The 16048-nt window shown below is 47.0% G+C and overlaps 2 pseudogenes; one reads left to right on the top strand and one right to left on the bottom strand.

The window, feature by feature from the left end:
* Positions 1–544: 544 nt before the first annotated feature.
* Positions 545–1527, bottom strand: LOC132583481 (olfactory receptor 6F1-like; annotated as a pseudogene).
* A 10089-nt stretch (positions 1528–11616) lies between these two features.
* On the top strand, positions 11617–13317 carry LOC132583482 (olfactory receptor 6F1-like; annotated as a pseudogene).
* The last annotated feature ends 2731 nt before the right edge of the window (positions 13318–16048 follow it).

The following is a 16048-nucleotide window of genomic DNA, read 5'->3' on the forward strand; positions in this document are numbered from 1 at the left end:
TCTGTCATTAATTTACTAGATAGAGTTAGGCAGGTAACTCTCTCTTCCAATCTGCCTTGGGATATTGAATAATAGACCTACTTTGAAAAGCTATAATAGCTGTAAAAAAATTAACTTTTGGTACATATGCATATCATCATTCAGGAATCAATTTTCAATTGTCAATAGTGCATAAGAAGCATACAGAATATAAACAGAATCAGTATGACTGTGTAGTATTCATAATTAAACTATTGGAAATACCACAGCACAGATTTAAGCATTTTAAAGCCCCACTGGTGTGTAAGGGCAGCCCAATACGTCTTCATTAAGACATAAATGCATTCTACACCTTCTCAGGTACACAGTTATCTATTAGCTTATTAACATTGTAGTATTTATCCTGGGGATGAGGGCTAGTGAATTCTGGCACAATTGGATCTCCATAGAACATTCTCTAGTATAGCGAAGGACAGGGGATTGCTCTGCTCCAGAGATCTATTAGGAATTCATGGAGTTGTCAGTGATGTCAGTTGCATTTCCCCAATGAGTTTAGCATTCAGTATCATGGATATTCTGAATCTCGCTTGTTGTCCTTCTGTTTTCCATCAAATAAAGTCCGAGTTTGGCTTCTGAATACACTCCTCAATGCTTCTTTCACCTCAGTATTACGAAGTGTGTAAATGAAAGGATTTAACAAAGGTGTGACAATAGTATTTAAGAGGGTGACTATTTTGCTCAGTTCCAAGGAGTTCTGCTTGAAAGGTATGACATGCAGGAAAATGGTGGAACCATACCATATAAGGACCACTGTGAGATGGGACGAGCAGGTGGAAAAAGCCCACTGTCGACCTTGAGCAGATGAGATCTTTAATATTGTGGTAATGATATAAACATAGGAAATCAAGGTTATGACACAAGATCCCAAAATGACAACAAAGGCGATAAGAAACCACACAATGTCAACTGTGTAGGTGTCAGTACAGGAAAGAACAATCCAAGGTTCAATGTCACAGAAGAAATGATTGATAACATTGGAGTCACAGAAAGACAACCTGGTAATAAGGAAAGCTGGTAAAGAAATTATCAGGAAGCCACATACCCAAGAGCCAAAAGCCATTGGAGAGACAAGGTTTTGGACATTATGGTGTCATAATGCAGTGGATGACATATGGCCAAATAGCGGTCATAAGCCATAACAGAAAGCAAAAAATATTCTGTACATCCCAAGGAAAAAACAAAGTACATTTGTGTGATGCACCCTGTGAAGGTGATGGTTTGATCCTGGGACACAAGGATTGCTAAAGTCTTGGGGACCAAGGCAGTTGTGTACCATATCTCCAGGAAAGAAAGATTACAGAGGAAGAAGTACATGGGAGTGTGCAGTCTCTGTGTACTCTTCACCAAAGTTATGATGGATACATTGCCAGAGATTGTCAGTATATACATAAAGAAGAAGAATATGAAAAGGAAGTTCTTCAGTTTAAGAGATCCAAGAAATCCCAGAAGAATAAATACTTTCGCACTGGAGTCATTTCTGTCATTCATCCAAACGAGTAGGTTTACCTGTCAAAACATCACTCATGAAAACCAGCTTGTTCAGGAATGAGATTCATTATGTTCTAAAATTATTTGTATTCCAAGAAGCACATGTAATAATAATAATAATAATAATAAATTTTATTTCTATCCCGCCCTCCCCACCTCGGCAGGCTCAGGGCGGTTAACAACATTTCATAAAAACATACAATGGTTAAAACTTTTACATTTAACAATATAAAACAGTAAATATTAACTTAATAACATTAAAACAATCCAGTAAGTGCAGTTATTCAGCGGTGTGGTCTTAACCGCATTGGCGGGTGCTTAATTGCCGATCTTCTTAACAGTCCAGGTATGCGAGTTTAAAAAGGGCGGTCTTGCAGGCCCTGCGGAACTGGTCAAGGTTCCGCAGGGCCCGCACCTCCTCGGGGAGTCGGTTCCATAGGGTAGGGGCCGCGACTGAAAATGCCCGTACCCTAGTATTCTGATATTTAGTCTCCCTCGGCCCGGGGATGGTCATTAGATTTTTCCCAACTGATCTCAGTACCCTCTGGGGTTCATACGGGGAGAGACGGTCCCTCAGGTAGGTAGGTCCTCGGCCATATAAGGCTTTAAAGGTAATGACCAACACTTTGTACTGGACCCGGTATATGATCGGCAGCCAGTGCAGTTCACGTAGCCTCGGCTGTATATGTTCCCGTTTTGGGAGTCCCAACAACAGCCTGGCCGCCGCGTTCTGCACTAACTGCAGTCTCCGAGTCCGGCACAAAGGTAGCCCCAAGTAGAGGGCATTACAGTAGTCCAATCTTGAGGTGACCGTTGCATGGATCACTGTTGCGAGGTCCCGGAGCTCAAGGAAAGGGGCCAACTGCCTTGCCCGCTTCAGATGGAAGAATGCTGACTTGGCAGTGGCTGCTATCTGGGCCTCCATCGATAGTGAAGGCTCCAGTAGAACACCCAGGCTCTTTACCTGGCGCGCTGCTTTCAATGGCGCGCCATCGAAGACCGGGAGAGCTATTTCCCTTCCCAGAGCGCCGCGACCCACGCAAAGGACCTCTGTCTTCGCTGGGTTCAGCTTCAGCCCACTCAGCCTGAGCCATGTCGCAACAGCCTGTAAGGCCCGGTCGAGATTCCCTGGTGCGGGGTCGGGCCAGCCGTCCATTAGTAGATAGAGCTGGGTGTCATCCGCATATTGATGGCAACCCAGCCCAAACCGCCGGGCAATCTTGGCGAGGGGGCGCATATAGATGTTGAACAACATCGGGGAGAGCACTGCTCCCTGGGGCACCCCACAGTCCAGTGTGCGCCTCCGGGACTGTTCACTCCCGATAGCCACCCTCTGTCCCCGACCTAGGAGAAAGGAGGAAAGCCATTGCAAGGCCGACCCCTCAACCCCAATGTCGGCGAGGCGGCGCGTCAGTAGCTGATGGTCGACTGTATCGAATGCAGCCGACAAATCTAATAGCATCAGCACCGCAACGCCGCCTCGATCCAGTTGCCGTTGGAGGTCATCTACCAAGGCGACCAACACCGTCTCCGTCCCATGGCCCGGCCGGAAACCAGACTGACATGGGTCTAAGACAGAAGCGTCATCCAGAAACCTCTGAAGCTGCGACGCCACGGCCCTCTCAATAATTTTACCTAAAAACGGTAAATTAGACACCGGCCGGTAGTTCGTCAATTCGGCCGGGTCTGCTGTAGCTTTTTTCAAGAGAGGGCGGACCAAGGCCTCTTTCAGAGGTGTTGGAAACTGCCCCTCTGAGAGGGACCTGTTTATGATGTCCCGTAAAGGACAACTAAGCTCCCCCTGGCAAGATTTAATCAGCCAAGAGGGGCAAGGGTCTAGATCGCATGTTGTCGGGCGAGCAGCAGAAAGGATTCTGTCGACTTCCTCCAGGCTAAGCGGGTCAAAGTGGTCCAGCACTAAACCCGAAGACAGGCACGGTGCCTCAGTTTCACTCACTGTATCCAAAGTGGTAGGCAGGTCTTGGCGGAGCAACGAGATTTTATCTGCAATGTACTTTAAACTACCATAAATTGTTTCAAAAATGAAAATATAATGCTAAAAATTATATTGCATAATTTTGCTATTTACATTTCTATAAAACATAAGAATTTCCTGCTGTTTTGACTCTAAAGTCCCTGCCTTGTGGAAACTAAAAAGATAAGTCCTTATGTTCAAGTCATTTCTTCCTTTTCTTCCTTATCTCATGGAGGCTAATCATTTAGCATCAATGAAATGTGATTTGTGTGTTAGTCATTCAGTACTATACACCTGGGGTGGATCCTACCACCTTTTCTTCTCAATGTTGCTTGACTCCCCTCCTCACTGCAGTTTCCATTTCATATGGATTGCAAAGTAAAAGATATCTTCCTATTTTTTATTCTCAAATTTTGCATTAATTCATTTAGTCACATTAGGCAGGCCACTCTCTCTCAGGAATACTGCATATTAACAGCAAAGCGTACAAATCCATCAGTAATGTTCAACGGGGTAGAATCTAATTTAGTTGAATTAACTGAAAGTTGTAGGAATTTGCATTATTTATATTTATTTAGTTGAAGACTACAAAGTCTTCAAATTACACCAGAATTCTGGAAAATAGATACAAAACATAAGGAATCTAAGGAAGCTTTTGATACCTACAAATCTCTATGAAAACAAAAATGTAAGACCTTCCTTAATTATCTCTTTTAAATTAACATGATTTAACAGTGCCAACTATCACTGCATTCTCTCAGTAAATATAAACAGAATAACAATCTTACCATTTTACAGTTGAGACTGAATAAACAAAAAAAAAATTCTGGATTCTGTTCCAAATATTTAAATAAAACATTCCAAATAGGTAAAGGATGGTAAAGAGTATATGGTATTATCTGTACAAAAAGCCATACTTTTCCACAAATCCTGTGAAATGCATGATTTCCCAATAAGCACCATTTTCTAATAGAAAGTAACCACCTCAATACAGTACAGAGGCTAATCCATTCTGTCCGTACTTCAGTATCCAATATCACAAATTCCAAACTTTGTGCACTTTGGCAAGGAACCCTTTTCTTTTACTTCAATGTCCCAGAAGAAATGGTTGCAAAGAGATTTATAATTTCTCAGTAAATGTAGCGTCTGTTCCTTGTTTCATCATTAAACCACATGAGGTATTCCTCTTTGTTTATTGTAACAAAGATGTGGTGCTATGGTGATGTTTCAAGGATCATACTTTTTACTCCTTAGGAAGATGCGTACTCTTACTCAAAACTCCCATACATTTACTTTAGTCCATTTTCCCCTTGGAGTGTTCTGTACGTGTATGATGTTCATTGCCCCCCCAGTTGGAAGAACGAGACAACACGGTATATTGGGTAAAAAACAGGGCAACTTTATTGATCTGAACAGCCTGGGGCAAACTAAACTGGTACCGGGCAGGCAAAGGGAACACCCTGGACCCTTCCCTGCCCGGATGGGCGAGCCACCCTGCCCCTGGCAGCAGCAGGCTGAAGCCAGCTGTTGCCAGACCGGCGCAGGCCAGGTACACACTCAACGGCACGGCCACCCACCCAGGAACAGCCCGCCAGAAGAGGTGACCCAATAGCGGGCAAGACAGCAGAGGGCCGTACAGCCCCGCTGCCGTCCGATCCCGCTACTTCCCTTAAACCCGGGGAAACCGTGGGTGCTCACTGGAACCTGTACCTACTTAAACACCCGCTACCACAATGCCAAGCCTCCGCTTAGGCAATTGGGCCCACCGGCAGGCCTAAAGCCCGCCGAAGCCCCAGCTGCAGATCAAGCAAAAATGCCCCGTTGCCTGACACGGACAGGTGGACTCCGTCCTGCTGATACAGGTCCGGCCGATCCGACCTAATAGCCGGATGAGGTAAGTACACGCCAAGGCCACCAACCAGAGCCTTCCCAATTGCTCTGTTGGCCTTGCACCGGGCTCTCTCCAACCCAGCAGGGTCCCAAGCCGCTCTCCACACCCGGCATGGAAGGATGGCCGACCAAAGTATCCGCACCTCGGGCCACCTGCTCCGGATCACCTTGAGGTCCTCAATCACCTGAAGTGACAGGGCCCTCCCCTGCACCAGGCCCAAATCATTGCCCCCAAGGTGAATAACCAGAACATGGGGCGGAGGACTGCTCCTCCCCCGAAACAAGAGTGGCAGGAGCCCGTCCCAGCGGAGGCCCCGACGTCCCTGCCACTCGACGACTGCCCACACACTGAGCCCCAACTGCGATCCAATGCCTGAGCGCCGGGCCTGGTGGGCAGCCCAAAAAACCATGCTGTGGCCGGCGATCAGTATCCTCCGCCTTTCGCCATGCACCACAGCACCTAAAACAGAAGAACAAAACAAACAACGTTATACACCAATCCAGCTAACACTTGCTGGGCAATATGGGACGTACATAGCCCTTGTACGCCGAGGACCGCCAACGCCCAACCTGTTGGATGGCCAGCCCCGGGTAACCCATGGCAGCTGCCGTGGATGCCGCACCAATGCGAAATGAATGGGTCCTGAACCGAAAACCAGACAGCCCCAGCTTATCCAAAGCCTGGCTAGTGACAGACCAAAATTGAAATTTGGTCAAGGGGGACCCATCCTCGTGCAGAAAAAAGGGGCCGGCATCGTCGCCCCGGGCAGAGATGTAATCCTGCAGAGCAGCCACCGGACAAATTTCACGGACGTGGAACGAACCTAAGGTGATCATTACACCCCTATTGCTCTGATCAGTCTTAGACCTGCGCACCTTAATGGTTGCGCGATCACCTACAATTTTTACATCTCCAGCGTGCAATGCACGGCCCAAACAATCCTTTCGTGAGCTGACCACCAGCTCGCTGATTCGAAGTGCTCCAAAAAAGGCAACCATGGCAGCAGCCTGAAACAACAAAGCCTCGAACTTAGAAAAACAAACGATAGGCCAAATTCTCTGAAAACCTTTCAAAACCTCAGGAGAAAAGGGGTGCCGAGTGTCAGGCCGCGGACCCTGCTCACGGGACCATCCCTCCAACATTTTACGCAGCCGGAAGTCGTCGGATGCGTCCGCTAACCCCCGTACCTTGCCAGCAAAAGCAAGGGCCGCCAGCTTCGCTCTGATGGTCTTAATAGCAAGCCCCTTACCTTTCAACTCCACGCAGAACTGCATAAGGTGTGCTGCCGGAATCGGCCACAGTTCGGCCAATCCTACCTGCTCCCTGAAAGCCGCGAACTGTTCAACGGAGCGATCATAGGCTTTACGGGTGGAGGGGGCCAAAGCCAGCCTCATTGCCCGGTCGGCCTTGACTCTCCAAGCCGCCACATCTCTGGGGGCATCCGAGCCGGCAGGAGGTCAGCCTCCGGTGCGAGGAGTCGAAACCGCTCCATCTGCCGGCGAGACAGAGCATCCGCGACCCCATTGCATACCCCGGGCACATGCTTGGCGAGGAACAAAGCATTTAAACGTAAACAAGACAAGGTAAAAGTCCTCACCAGACGCATAACCGGTACCGATTTAGACGTCAGAGTATTAATAACTTGAACCACCGCCAAGTTGTCGCACCAAAAGTGCACAACATGGTTTGCTAAATCGGTACTCCATAAGTGAACTGCAACCACAATTGGAAAAAATTCCAAAAAGGTCAAATTACGGCAAAGATCCGTATCCAGCCACTCAGGTAGCCACAGCTCCGCGCACCACCGTCCACGGAAATAGACCCCAAAACTGATAGAACCTGCGGCATCGGATGTGATTTGCAGATCGGCCTCGATCCGCATGTCCTCATGCCAAAATGAAACCCCGTTGAAATCGGTAAGGAACCTTTCCCAGACCTCAAGGTCCTCCCGCATACCCCGACTAATCCTGATTCGATGATGGGGAAGTCGCAATGCAACCATAGCATCGCACAGGCGCCGTAAAAACGCCCTCCCAGGGGCCACAACTTTGCACGCAAAGTTAAGGTGGCCCACAATCTGCTGAAGTTCGAGAAGCGAGATCTTACGCTTACCCTTCACCTCAGCCAGCTTCCGACGGAGGCTTTCAATCTTTTCAGCTGGCAGGCGAGACGCCTGTCTAACTGTGTCCAATTAGATGCCCAAAAAAGTCAAAACCAAAGCGGGGCCCTCAGTCTTTTCGTGGGCAAGCGGGACGCCAAGGTCGTCCGCTAGTTGCAAAAAGGAAAACAGAAGCCGCGCGCACAACCCCGAAGCCCGGGGCCCACTAAAAGGAAATCATCCAGATAATGAATGGTGTTGGCGGAGCCAACCCGCTCACAGAGAGCCCATTCCAGAAAGGTGCTAAAGCGTTCAAAAGCTGAACACGATATAGCACACCCCATTGGTAAGGCCCGGTCCATGTAAAACTTGCCCTCGAACGAAAAACCCAGGAGCTCAAAGTCGTCCGGGTGCACGGGCAACAAACGAAATGCGGATTTTATGTCACACTTCGCCATCTCAGCACCGATCCCACAACGCCAGACGACCCTGACTGCCTGATCGAAGGAGGTATGCTGGACCGTGCACAGAACATCTGGGATGGCATCATTCACAGACCCCCCTTTCAGATAAGAGAGGTGATGAATCAGCCGAAATTCCCCCTGCGCCTTCTTAGGCACCACTCCTAAAGGGGATACCCGCAGATTGGGTACTGGGGGAGAGTCGAAAGGGCCCAAAACCCGGCCCTCGCGGCACCCCTTCAATTTTTTTTCCCTGACAACATGCTTCATCCCTTTGATGGACAACAAATTCTTAGCTGAGCCCATCTCGGAGGAGCAGCTGTGGTGGGGCAGGGGGGGGCAGCAGCGACGCGGTGGCCTCGCCCGCTTCGCCTCTGGGGTGGAATCAGAGGGGGGTGGAGGCGGGCTGGGGGCGTCGCCATGCTCCTGGCCTGCCTCCGCCCTTCCTTTCTCTGGTTCTGCCTGCGCTGCTGCCGCCTCTTGGCTGCTTCTCTGAGATGGGCTCAGCCTGGGCCCATCTCGGAGGAGCAGCTGCGGTGGGCGGGGAGGGGGCGGCAGCGGTGTGGCGCGGCGGCCTCGCCTGCTCTGGGATGGGGCGGCTCACCATGCTCACCGGTGCCGTTTTCCCCCTCCACCCGCTTCTGTTTTTTTGGGGAGCGGGGGAAGAGGGTGGAAATCCTGGGGTCCCCCCGCCAGGGCGGGAGGGTTGAGAAGCCTAGAATGGAGAGACCCAGGCCCAGAAAAGGGAATATTGTGGACAAGTCTGGAATATTCCTTCACCTTTTGGTAACCCCTTCCAAGCGCTGTTCTCAAACCATAAAACAGTAAAAGGGACACAAGCACCCCTGCATCCCAGAAGTTCCTAAACAAATGGTCTGGATTGATACGCTCTTCTATCTCTCAGGAAAGACAGCAGAAACACAAAGCTTAAAGGCTAATTGCCATCTTGGTATGGATGAATGTGTGGTATATCTCCAATCTGGCCTCACATTTCAGCAAGGGAAGCTTTACTTCAGAATCTTTATTTTACTTTCATTATTGCTAAAAGTCATCAAAGTAAACCCATCTCCAAAGACATCATGAATGGGTATCCCTCTTGAGAAATTCGTTACCTCTTGCTAAGCTTCAAAGGAAACAAGCCTGCAATAAAACCCAGCCATAAAGCTATTGTCCAAAGTAATTAAAATTCCTTTTTTGGGGTTTGTGTGTAAGTGGCACCCTCCTTTCTCATTGGATGTTTGAAATCCCCGCAATGTGATGTAATTTACCCTTGAAAAATAGGCCATCTTACCTGTTACCGGGGCTGGCTAGGCTGGGCAAAGGCCTGGTTTGGTTCAGGTAGCTTCCTCCAGCTTGCTCCCCCAGTTCTCTCTTCTTGAGAGAGCCACCTCTTGAGCTCACACCTTCTCCAAGAAATAGGTAGAGTATCACCCTCACCCTCCCTACCTATCAGCCAGTTCTTCTTGTATGCTTGAAATTCTTTGATTAGGATGTAAACATTTAAAATCATTTTTAATAATAAAATGCATTGATTTAATCAAGGATTTCAGTGGTCTGTCTCTGTAAACATACAGGCTTCCTGCTTACCTCACTCTCACTTGGCCTACCATTTGAACTAAGAAATCAATATTCCCCAATAAAAGCTGTCAGAGGCCCACTCCAGATCCAGTTCTAGCAAGACTTTTGGGGAGTTGAGAGAGCATGTGCCGCCTGCTGCACTGGCTTCATAAAGGGTTTAGAAGCAGACCAGTGAGGAGGTGGCTGAGTTTTCTTTCTGAGCAGCATAAAAGAGACCAAGGGGACAGAAACAAGAACCAGGTACAATTTCTCTTTCTTTCTTTCTTTCTTTCTTTCTTTCTTTCTTTCTTTCTTTCTTTCTTTCTTTCTTTCTTTCTTTCTTTCTTTCTTTCTTTCTTTCTTTCTTTCTTTCTTTCTTTCTTTCTTTCTTTCTTTCTTCTATTCTGAGACTCTGCAAGCCTAAGCAGGACAAAAAAGGAGGTGATGGGCAAGAGAGCTGTTTAGGGAAGGGACATGGAGACCCTTGAACCCCACCATAGAATGCTGACTAGAGCCACAACCAATCACACCCAATCACATCCATCCTCAGCCCTACATAAACTCAAAGCAGGATGCCTCATATTTTAGTAGGTATGGTGTGCTTCACAGGACTTTGTCTCAGAGGTCTCTGCCATGCATACTTAGAGAGTGTAGTGATTTACTTTGCTTGTGGAAGAAGGATTTAGAACTGCTGAGGAAGCATTAACACTCAAGGTCCCATGATCCCCAGCATAAACGTTTTTGGAGAGTCAGAGGGAACTTTTCCTTCATTCTTCTCTTGCAGAAAAGCCCTGATGTAGTTTCATACATCAATGTGGGTAGCAAACATGTAGAATAAGTCAATATTTAGGATGATTCAATATCTGCAAAACAATGGAAAGCGTTTGATCAAAAATTGAACTTAACTAGTTGTCATGCCCATTCTGTGTGGAGTTGAACTCCTCATTGGACTGTTTTGATTACATGCTTGGACTTAAAAATGAAATCCAACTGAATTCAGCTGCTGGCCCTTGTGACCATGCTGCTAGGGGTTGCTTTTGCCCCTCTGGAAGGAAAAGGAAATGATTTTTGGTGGTAAAAGCTGCATCTGGGTGTTGGGCCTGGAGGTGGAGCTGGAGATTTCCTGTGCTGGCTCTGCCCCCACTCCTCAGTCTTCATTGTGTTCTCAGCCCTAGATGGGGAAAGCAGACTGCCTTTGGGTCCACACTGGATAGATCCTTCCCATAAGCTGTGTAGCTCAGGGGGATGGAGTTCTGGGGTGATTACCTGATGCTGTGCTGGCCAGACATGAGCCACTGCAAGGTGGCTTCTACCCAGGGCAGTGTGGCTTGCCCATTATATGGAAAGGGAAGTGTCAGGGAAGTGACCATGCTGCAAGTTAGTATGGCCCTTGCCATTTGAAATGATGTAAATAATTAAATAAAGTGGCCTGTTAGTTAACCCAGCAGCCTTGTCTGCCTCTTTCTTAAGACTGGGAAGCAAAGCATTTTAAGCAATTCTGGCTCTGTTCAGTGGTAGCTGGTGGATGGCAAGGAAAATACTGTTGACACACACTCATAATTCATTGTTGTACTTTAATCATATATGGATATTGCTCAACAGGCCAAGCATATTTGAGAATCAATTGCATACATGAAGACGGAATTTCAGTGTTATATGCAGTCTGTGGCTGCATTATAGGTGGCATTCAGATAGATATTTCAGGTTCAGAAGTTCCAGGATCACACTACAGGCCCCTAGAATTAATGTAATCATGTATATATAGTTTTAAATCAATTAATACGGACATGTTTAATACTGATAGTCAGGTAAGCCAAACAAGCAAAACTAGAATATTAAAAAGAAAAAAAAACTAGTTACAAAATTTCCTCCCCTTAAGCTTTAGAAGATCAAGATCAAGGTGAGGTAAACATGAAAATTTAGTATGATCCAAAACCCTTTTTTAAAAAGTATGAAATTTGCAAATATGTTTTGGATTTGGATGATTTGTACAGCCACGCACTTTCCCTGAGCATGATAATTTTGTTTACAATAATGGGCTTTGATTTATGGTGACACCTTGTGTATGTTAATTCAGTGTTTTGTATCTGCAGGTGCTAGAGGGCAGATGGGGGAATACACAGCCGGGAGACCAAATGAAACAAACGGTGGAATTCATTCTCATGGGCTTCCCTGGGTATATGTATTTACAGGTGTCCATGATTAGCCTCTTTCTTATTATGTACATCCTGACAGTTTTTGGAAATGCCTCCATTGTCATTCTGCTGATAAGTAACCAACACCTCCATACCCCCATGTATTTCTTTGCCCCCCCAGTCGGAATGAAGAGACAGACACAAAGTGTTGAATATAAAAAACCGGGCTGCTTTATTTAAAGAACTTATGAGCCTATAACTGGCAGGGATGGGGCCTAAACGGGACAAGCCCTGGGGTCACCCCCTGACCCTTCCTTGTCCTAGAGGGCGAGCCACCCTGCCCCCAGCACAAGCCCGCTGTATTCGGGTTGTAGCTGAGTGGCCAGGCCCCCAGCCTGGGCTAGCATCAATCCCCCATGGAAAGATCCGCCCAGGTGAGGCTTTTCTGTGATCTTCATTCCCCGCACTGAGCCATGTAGCCCATCTGCGGTTCATACAGACCACCTGCACCACTGGTGCTAGGCCATAGGTGCTCCCCTGAAAACACTGTGGCCAATACATCCTCCAGCCTGCGACCGAACTAAACTCCTACCAATAAAACCTAACGCTACAAGGCAGTACAAGGTAGGCGAAAAACAACTCCACATGGGCCAATTATGTGAAGGTGAAAAAATTCCTATCTGACCCCTAATAAGGCGACCAGTTGAAACCTGTACTGCTAAGGGGAGGGTGGGCGGGCAGAGAGCCCAAAAGAAGTGCAAAGCTCTGGGCGGGGGCAGGGCTTATATAGCCCCGATGCCATGCCCAGAGAACAGACCTGGATGTGCCGGGCTGAGCATTCTGCACTCCCTCCTTCCGAGGAGGCAAAGACGGCCCCCAGCCTGAACGCCGGCGATGCCGTCTTGGCTGGGAAGGGGCTGGGCCTTCTTGGAGGTATGTTATACAACAGCTTCAATTCCTAAGATCCTTGCCATTTTTCTAGGGAAGAGCAGAAGCATCTCTTTTACTGCTTGTGTCCTCTAGTTGTATTTTGTTTGTTCCTTGGGAACTACAGAACAATTCCTGGTCTCTGTCATGGCCTATGACCGATATTTGGCCATATGCCATCCCTTGCACCACAATACAATTATGGACATCAGCCTCTCTAGCAAAATGGCATTTGGTTCTTGGCTATGTGCTTTTTTTTTTTTGTTTCTATACCTGCTGTGATAATTTCAAGGTTGTGCTTTTGTGGGTCCAATGTGATCAACAACTTTTACTGCAACATTGACTCGTGGATAGATCTGTCCTGTACAGACACCTATGCCATTGAGACAGCCTGTTTTATCATAGTCATCTTTGTCAGCATTGGCTCATGTCTGATAACCTTCCTTTCCTACATAGCCATTATCACTACTATCCTGCACATCCCATCTACCAAAGGATGACAAAAGGCCTTTTCCACATGCTCCTCCCATCTTGCCATTTTGATTCCTTGGTATAGTTCAGCCACCTTTTTATTTGTCAAGTCTTCTAAACAGACCTCTTTAGAAATGACTAAAATAGTGAATGTCCTGAACACTATTGCGACCCCACTGCTGGACCCTTTCATCTACACATTAAGAAATAAAGATGTAAAGAATGCATTCAGACACTCATTGCCATGGGGATGTCACAAAATACGCACTGTGTGATTCAAAGGAAAAGATAAATAATCCCAAACAAGTGAAATGAGAACTGGTCATTTCACTTGCCACAATATATACTCATTTGTTCCTATTCTTACCTGTTAGTTAAGCAGGCCTGGCAGGGTTTTACCAACATCTGTATAACCTGTTTGACAAACACAAAAATGGATGAGTAAATACACAAGGACTCCTTTTTGAATAATATTTGACTATCAGGGGTGGGGGGTGGGGAGGGAGGATCACCCAAGTTTAAAATCCATGCTAGAGTGATCTGAAAGTACATTGTGACCAATTTTGGTTGACCATTACTTTATTATCTTAGTGGCATAGAATGGGTGGCTGACTGGTTCTTTTTCAATGAAAGCTGACATCAAACACCTAACATACACTTATTCGGCCAATACCATAATCAAGATCTAACCAAGACTAATTATTAGGCTTGATTAAATACCCAAGACCTCTAGAACAATATGAATCATGCAAAAGAAGTCATACCCTGTCTGATTCAGTTGGAGAAGAAGTCAGCAATTTCCCAATGCTGGGAACTGTTTTTTTTTTTTTTTTAATTTACTTCATATTTAGAATGATATTTTAATGGATTAAAACTGTATTTGTTAAATAAGTAGATAAAATAGTTCTTAATCTTAAATTAAACATTATGTTATCATAAAAAGAATCAATCCATGTGGGAGTGTAGCGTGCAAGGCCTTAGAGGGCCGAGTGCAGAGATGGCAAGTGTGCAGTGAGCAAAGGAGTTTGGTGTGCAAAGAAGTCTTGTAGTGCCGTGTGTAAAGGTATATAATGTGTGTGTGTGTGCGCATGCGCTCCTTGTTGCTGGGCAGATTATACTTGATGCTTCATAGGGTGTTGTTGATAGTGTGCTGTGATGTCATATAGTCAATAAAAGGAGGTGCTGACGAGGCCGGGGCAGACTGATCCTGCGCAACCAAGTTGTGCACGCTTTGTACCTTATCAGACATCTCCCTGTGTTTCCTTTCTTGCACCACAAGTGTCAGAGCTGGACTCCGACAAATCCAAGTTAGATTTTTTTTGGGGGGCAGGGGGGGAGTTAGAAAGGGATGAAGAAATTTCAGAACCACTAAAGAACCCAATATTTAAAGATCCATACATCCATTGTTGTGACAGTATTTGTCCATTAAGATACAGCCTTTGTGATATCACTCTACTGGAGTTACTTTTACAAATCTGAGTTATTAGAATAGTAAGGCCACAATGTTATTATAAAAACTTTAAGATTTCTACAGCATATCTGTTACTATCCACCCATCATTTTAATACCATGTTTCAACATATCCTTTCAAATCAAATATGTTGAAATTGACCATAATTATTATCTTATCCTGAGCTGGGACCACACTTAAGAGTAAAAATTGAGTTTTGTGGCCACAGTATATCTTTGTGACAATTGGTACCATCAGTTTGAATTGCTTTTTAGAACTGAAGGGCTTTTCTCCTCAAAAATAACAAAGAAAAAAAAAGCAATTATCTGGAACACATTTCTGTAGCATCATATTATGTATCTAGTAAATTTATGAGTATGAACTGGAAAAACATGTAGTTCTTTTTGCAGGGCTGTAGCCAGGATATGGAAGATCGGGGGGGGGGGCATTTACATTTTTCGGGGGGCACTGAAGCCCCCCAGCATGCACACAACCTTTCCTCTCCATGCCATTCCCTCCCCCCACCAAATTGTTTCCAGGCCAGGAGCAGAAGCAGCCCCAACCCGGTGACAGTTAAAGGGCTGGCAGATCAGCTGTTTTACGGGTCCTTTAACTGGTGGCGGGAGCTGGGGGCTGCTTTTGTTGTGGCTCTGCCAGCTGTTTTAGTGGCAGGAAAGGAAGAGAGGGTGGTGATGAGAGTGTGGTGACGAGAGTGTCAGGGAGGGAAGAGGCTGCCCTGGCAGAAGCAGCCCTCAGCTCCCCGCCTCTGAATTAAAGGACCCGCCGATCAGCTGTTTCCGGGGCAGGCAGGAAAGAACTTCCCTTCTCTCTTTTCCCTGCTGCTTTCCCACTGGAAAGGGGAGGGGGGATGGTGCTTCAAGCCGGTAGCATCAAAGCTGCTGGAAATTCAGGGGCTTCAAGCAGGAGGATCTTCCTAGCATTGAAGAGTGCTTCTATCCAAGACTAGAGTGGAAAGGGGAAGGGGGCATGGCTTGAAGTGGCTGAATTTCCAGTGGCTTGGATGCTCCTGGCTTGAAGCACCATCCCCACTTCCCTTTCCAGAGGAGGGTAGCAGTAGGAAAGCAGTAGGAAGAGGAGAGAAGGGAAACTCTTTCCTGCCTGCCCCTCTCGCCATCGCTCTCCCTCCTTCACTTAAAACAATGCATGGTACAGGTGGCAGAAGCAGCCCCAGCCTGGTGTGAGTTAAAGGGCCCCGGAAACAGCTGATCGGCGGGTCCTTTAATTCAGAGGCGGGGAGCTGGGGGCTGCTTCTGCCAGGGCCCGCAGCATACGTTATTTTAATGGCAGCCGGGAGGGAAGGGAAGACCCTTCTCTTCCCTCCCTGTCACTCTCATCACCACCCTCTCTTCCTTTCCTGCCACTAAAACAGCTGGCAGAGCCACAACGAAAGCAGCCCCCAGCTCCTGCCACCAGTTAAACAACCCACAAAACTGCTGATCCGCCAGCCCTTTAACTCTCACTGGGCTGGGGCTGCTTCTGCTCCTGGCCCACAAGCGACCCAGCGGCAGCCCCCAGAGCCATGGCAGAGCCCTGGG

The sequence above is a fragment of the Heteronotia binoei genome, chromosome 15 (assembly GCF_032191835.1).
Source record: "Heteronotia binoei isolate CCM8104 ecotype False Entrance Well chromosome 15, APGP_CSIRO_Hbin_v1, whole genome shotgun sequence".
In the NCBI taxonomy this organism is placed as follows: domain Eukaryota; kingdom Metazoa; phylum Chordata; class Lepidosauria; order Squamata; family Gekkonidae; genus Heteronotia; species Heteronotia binoei.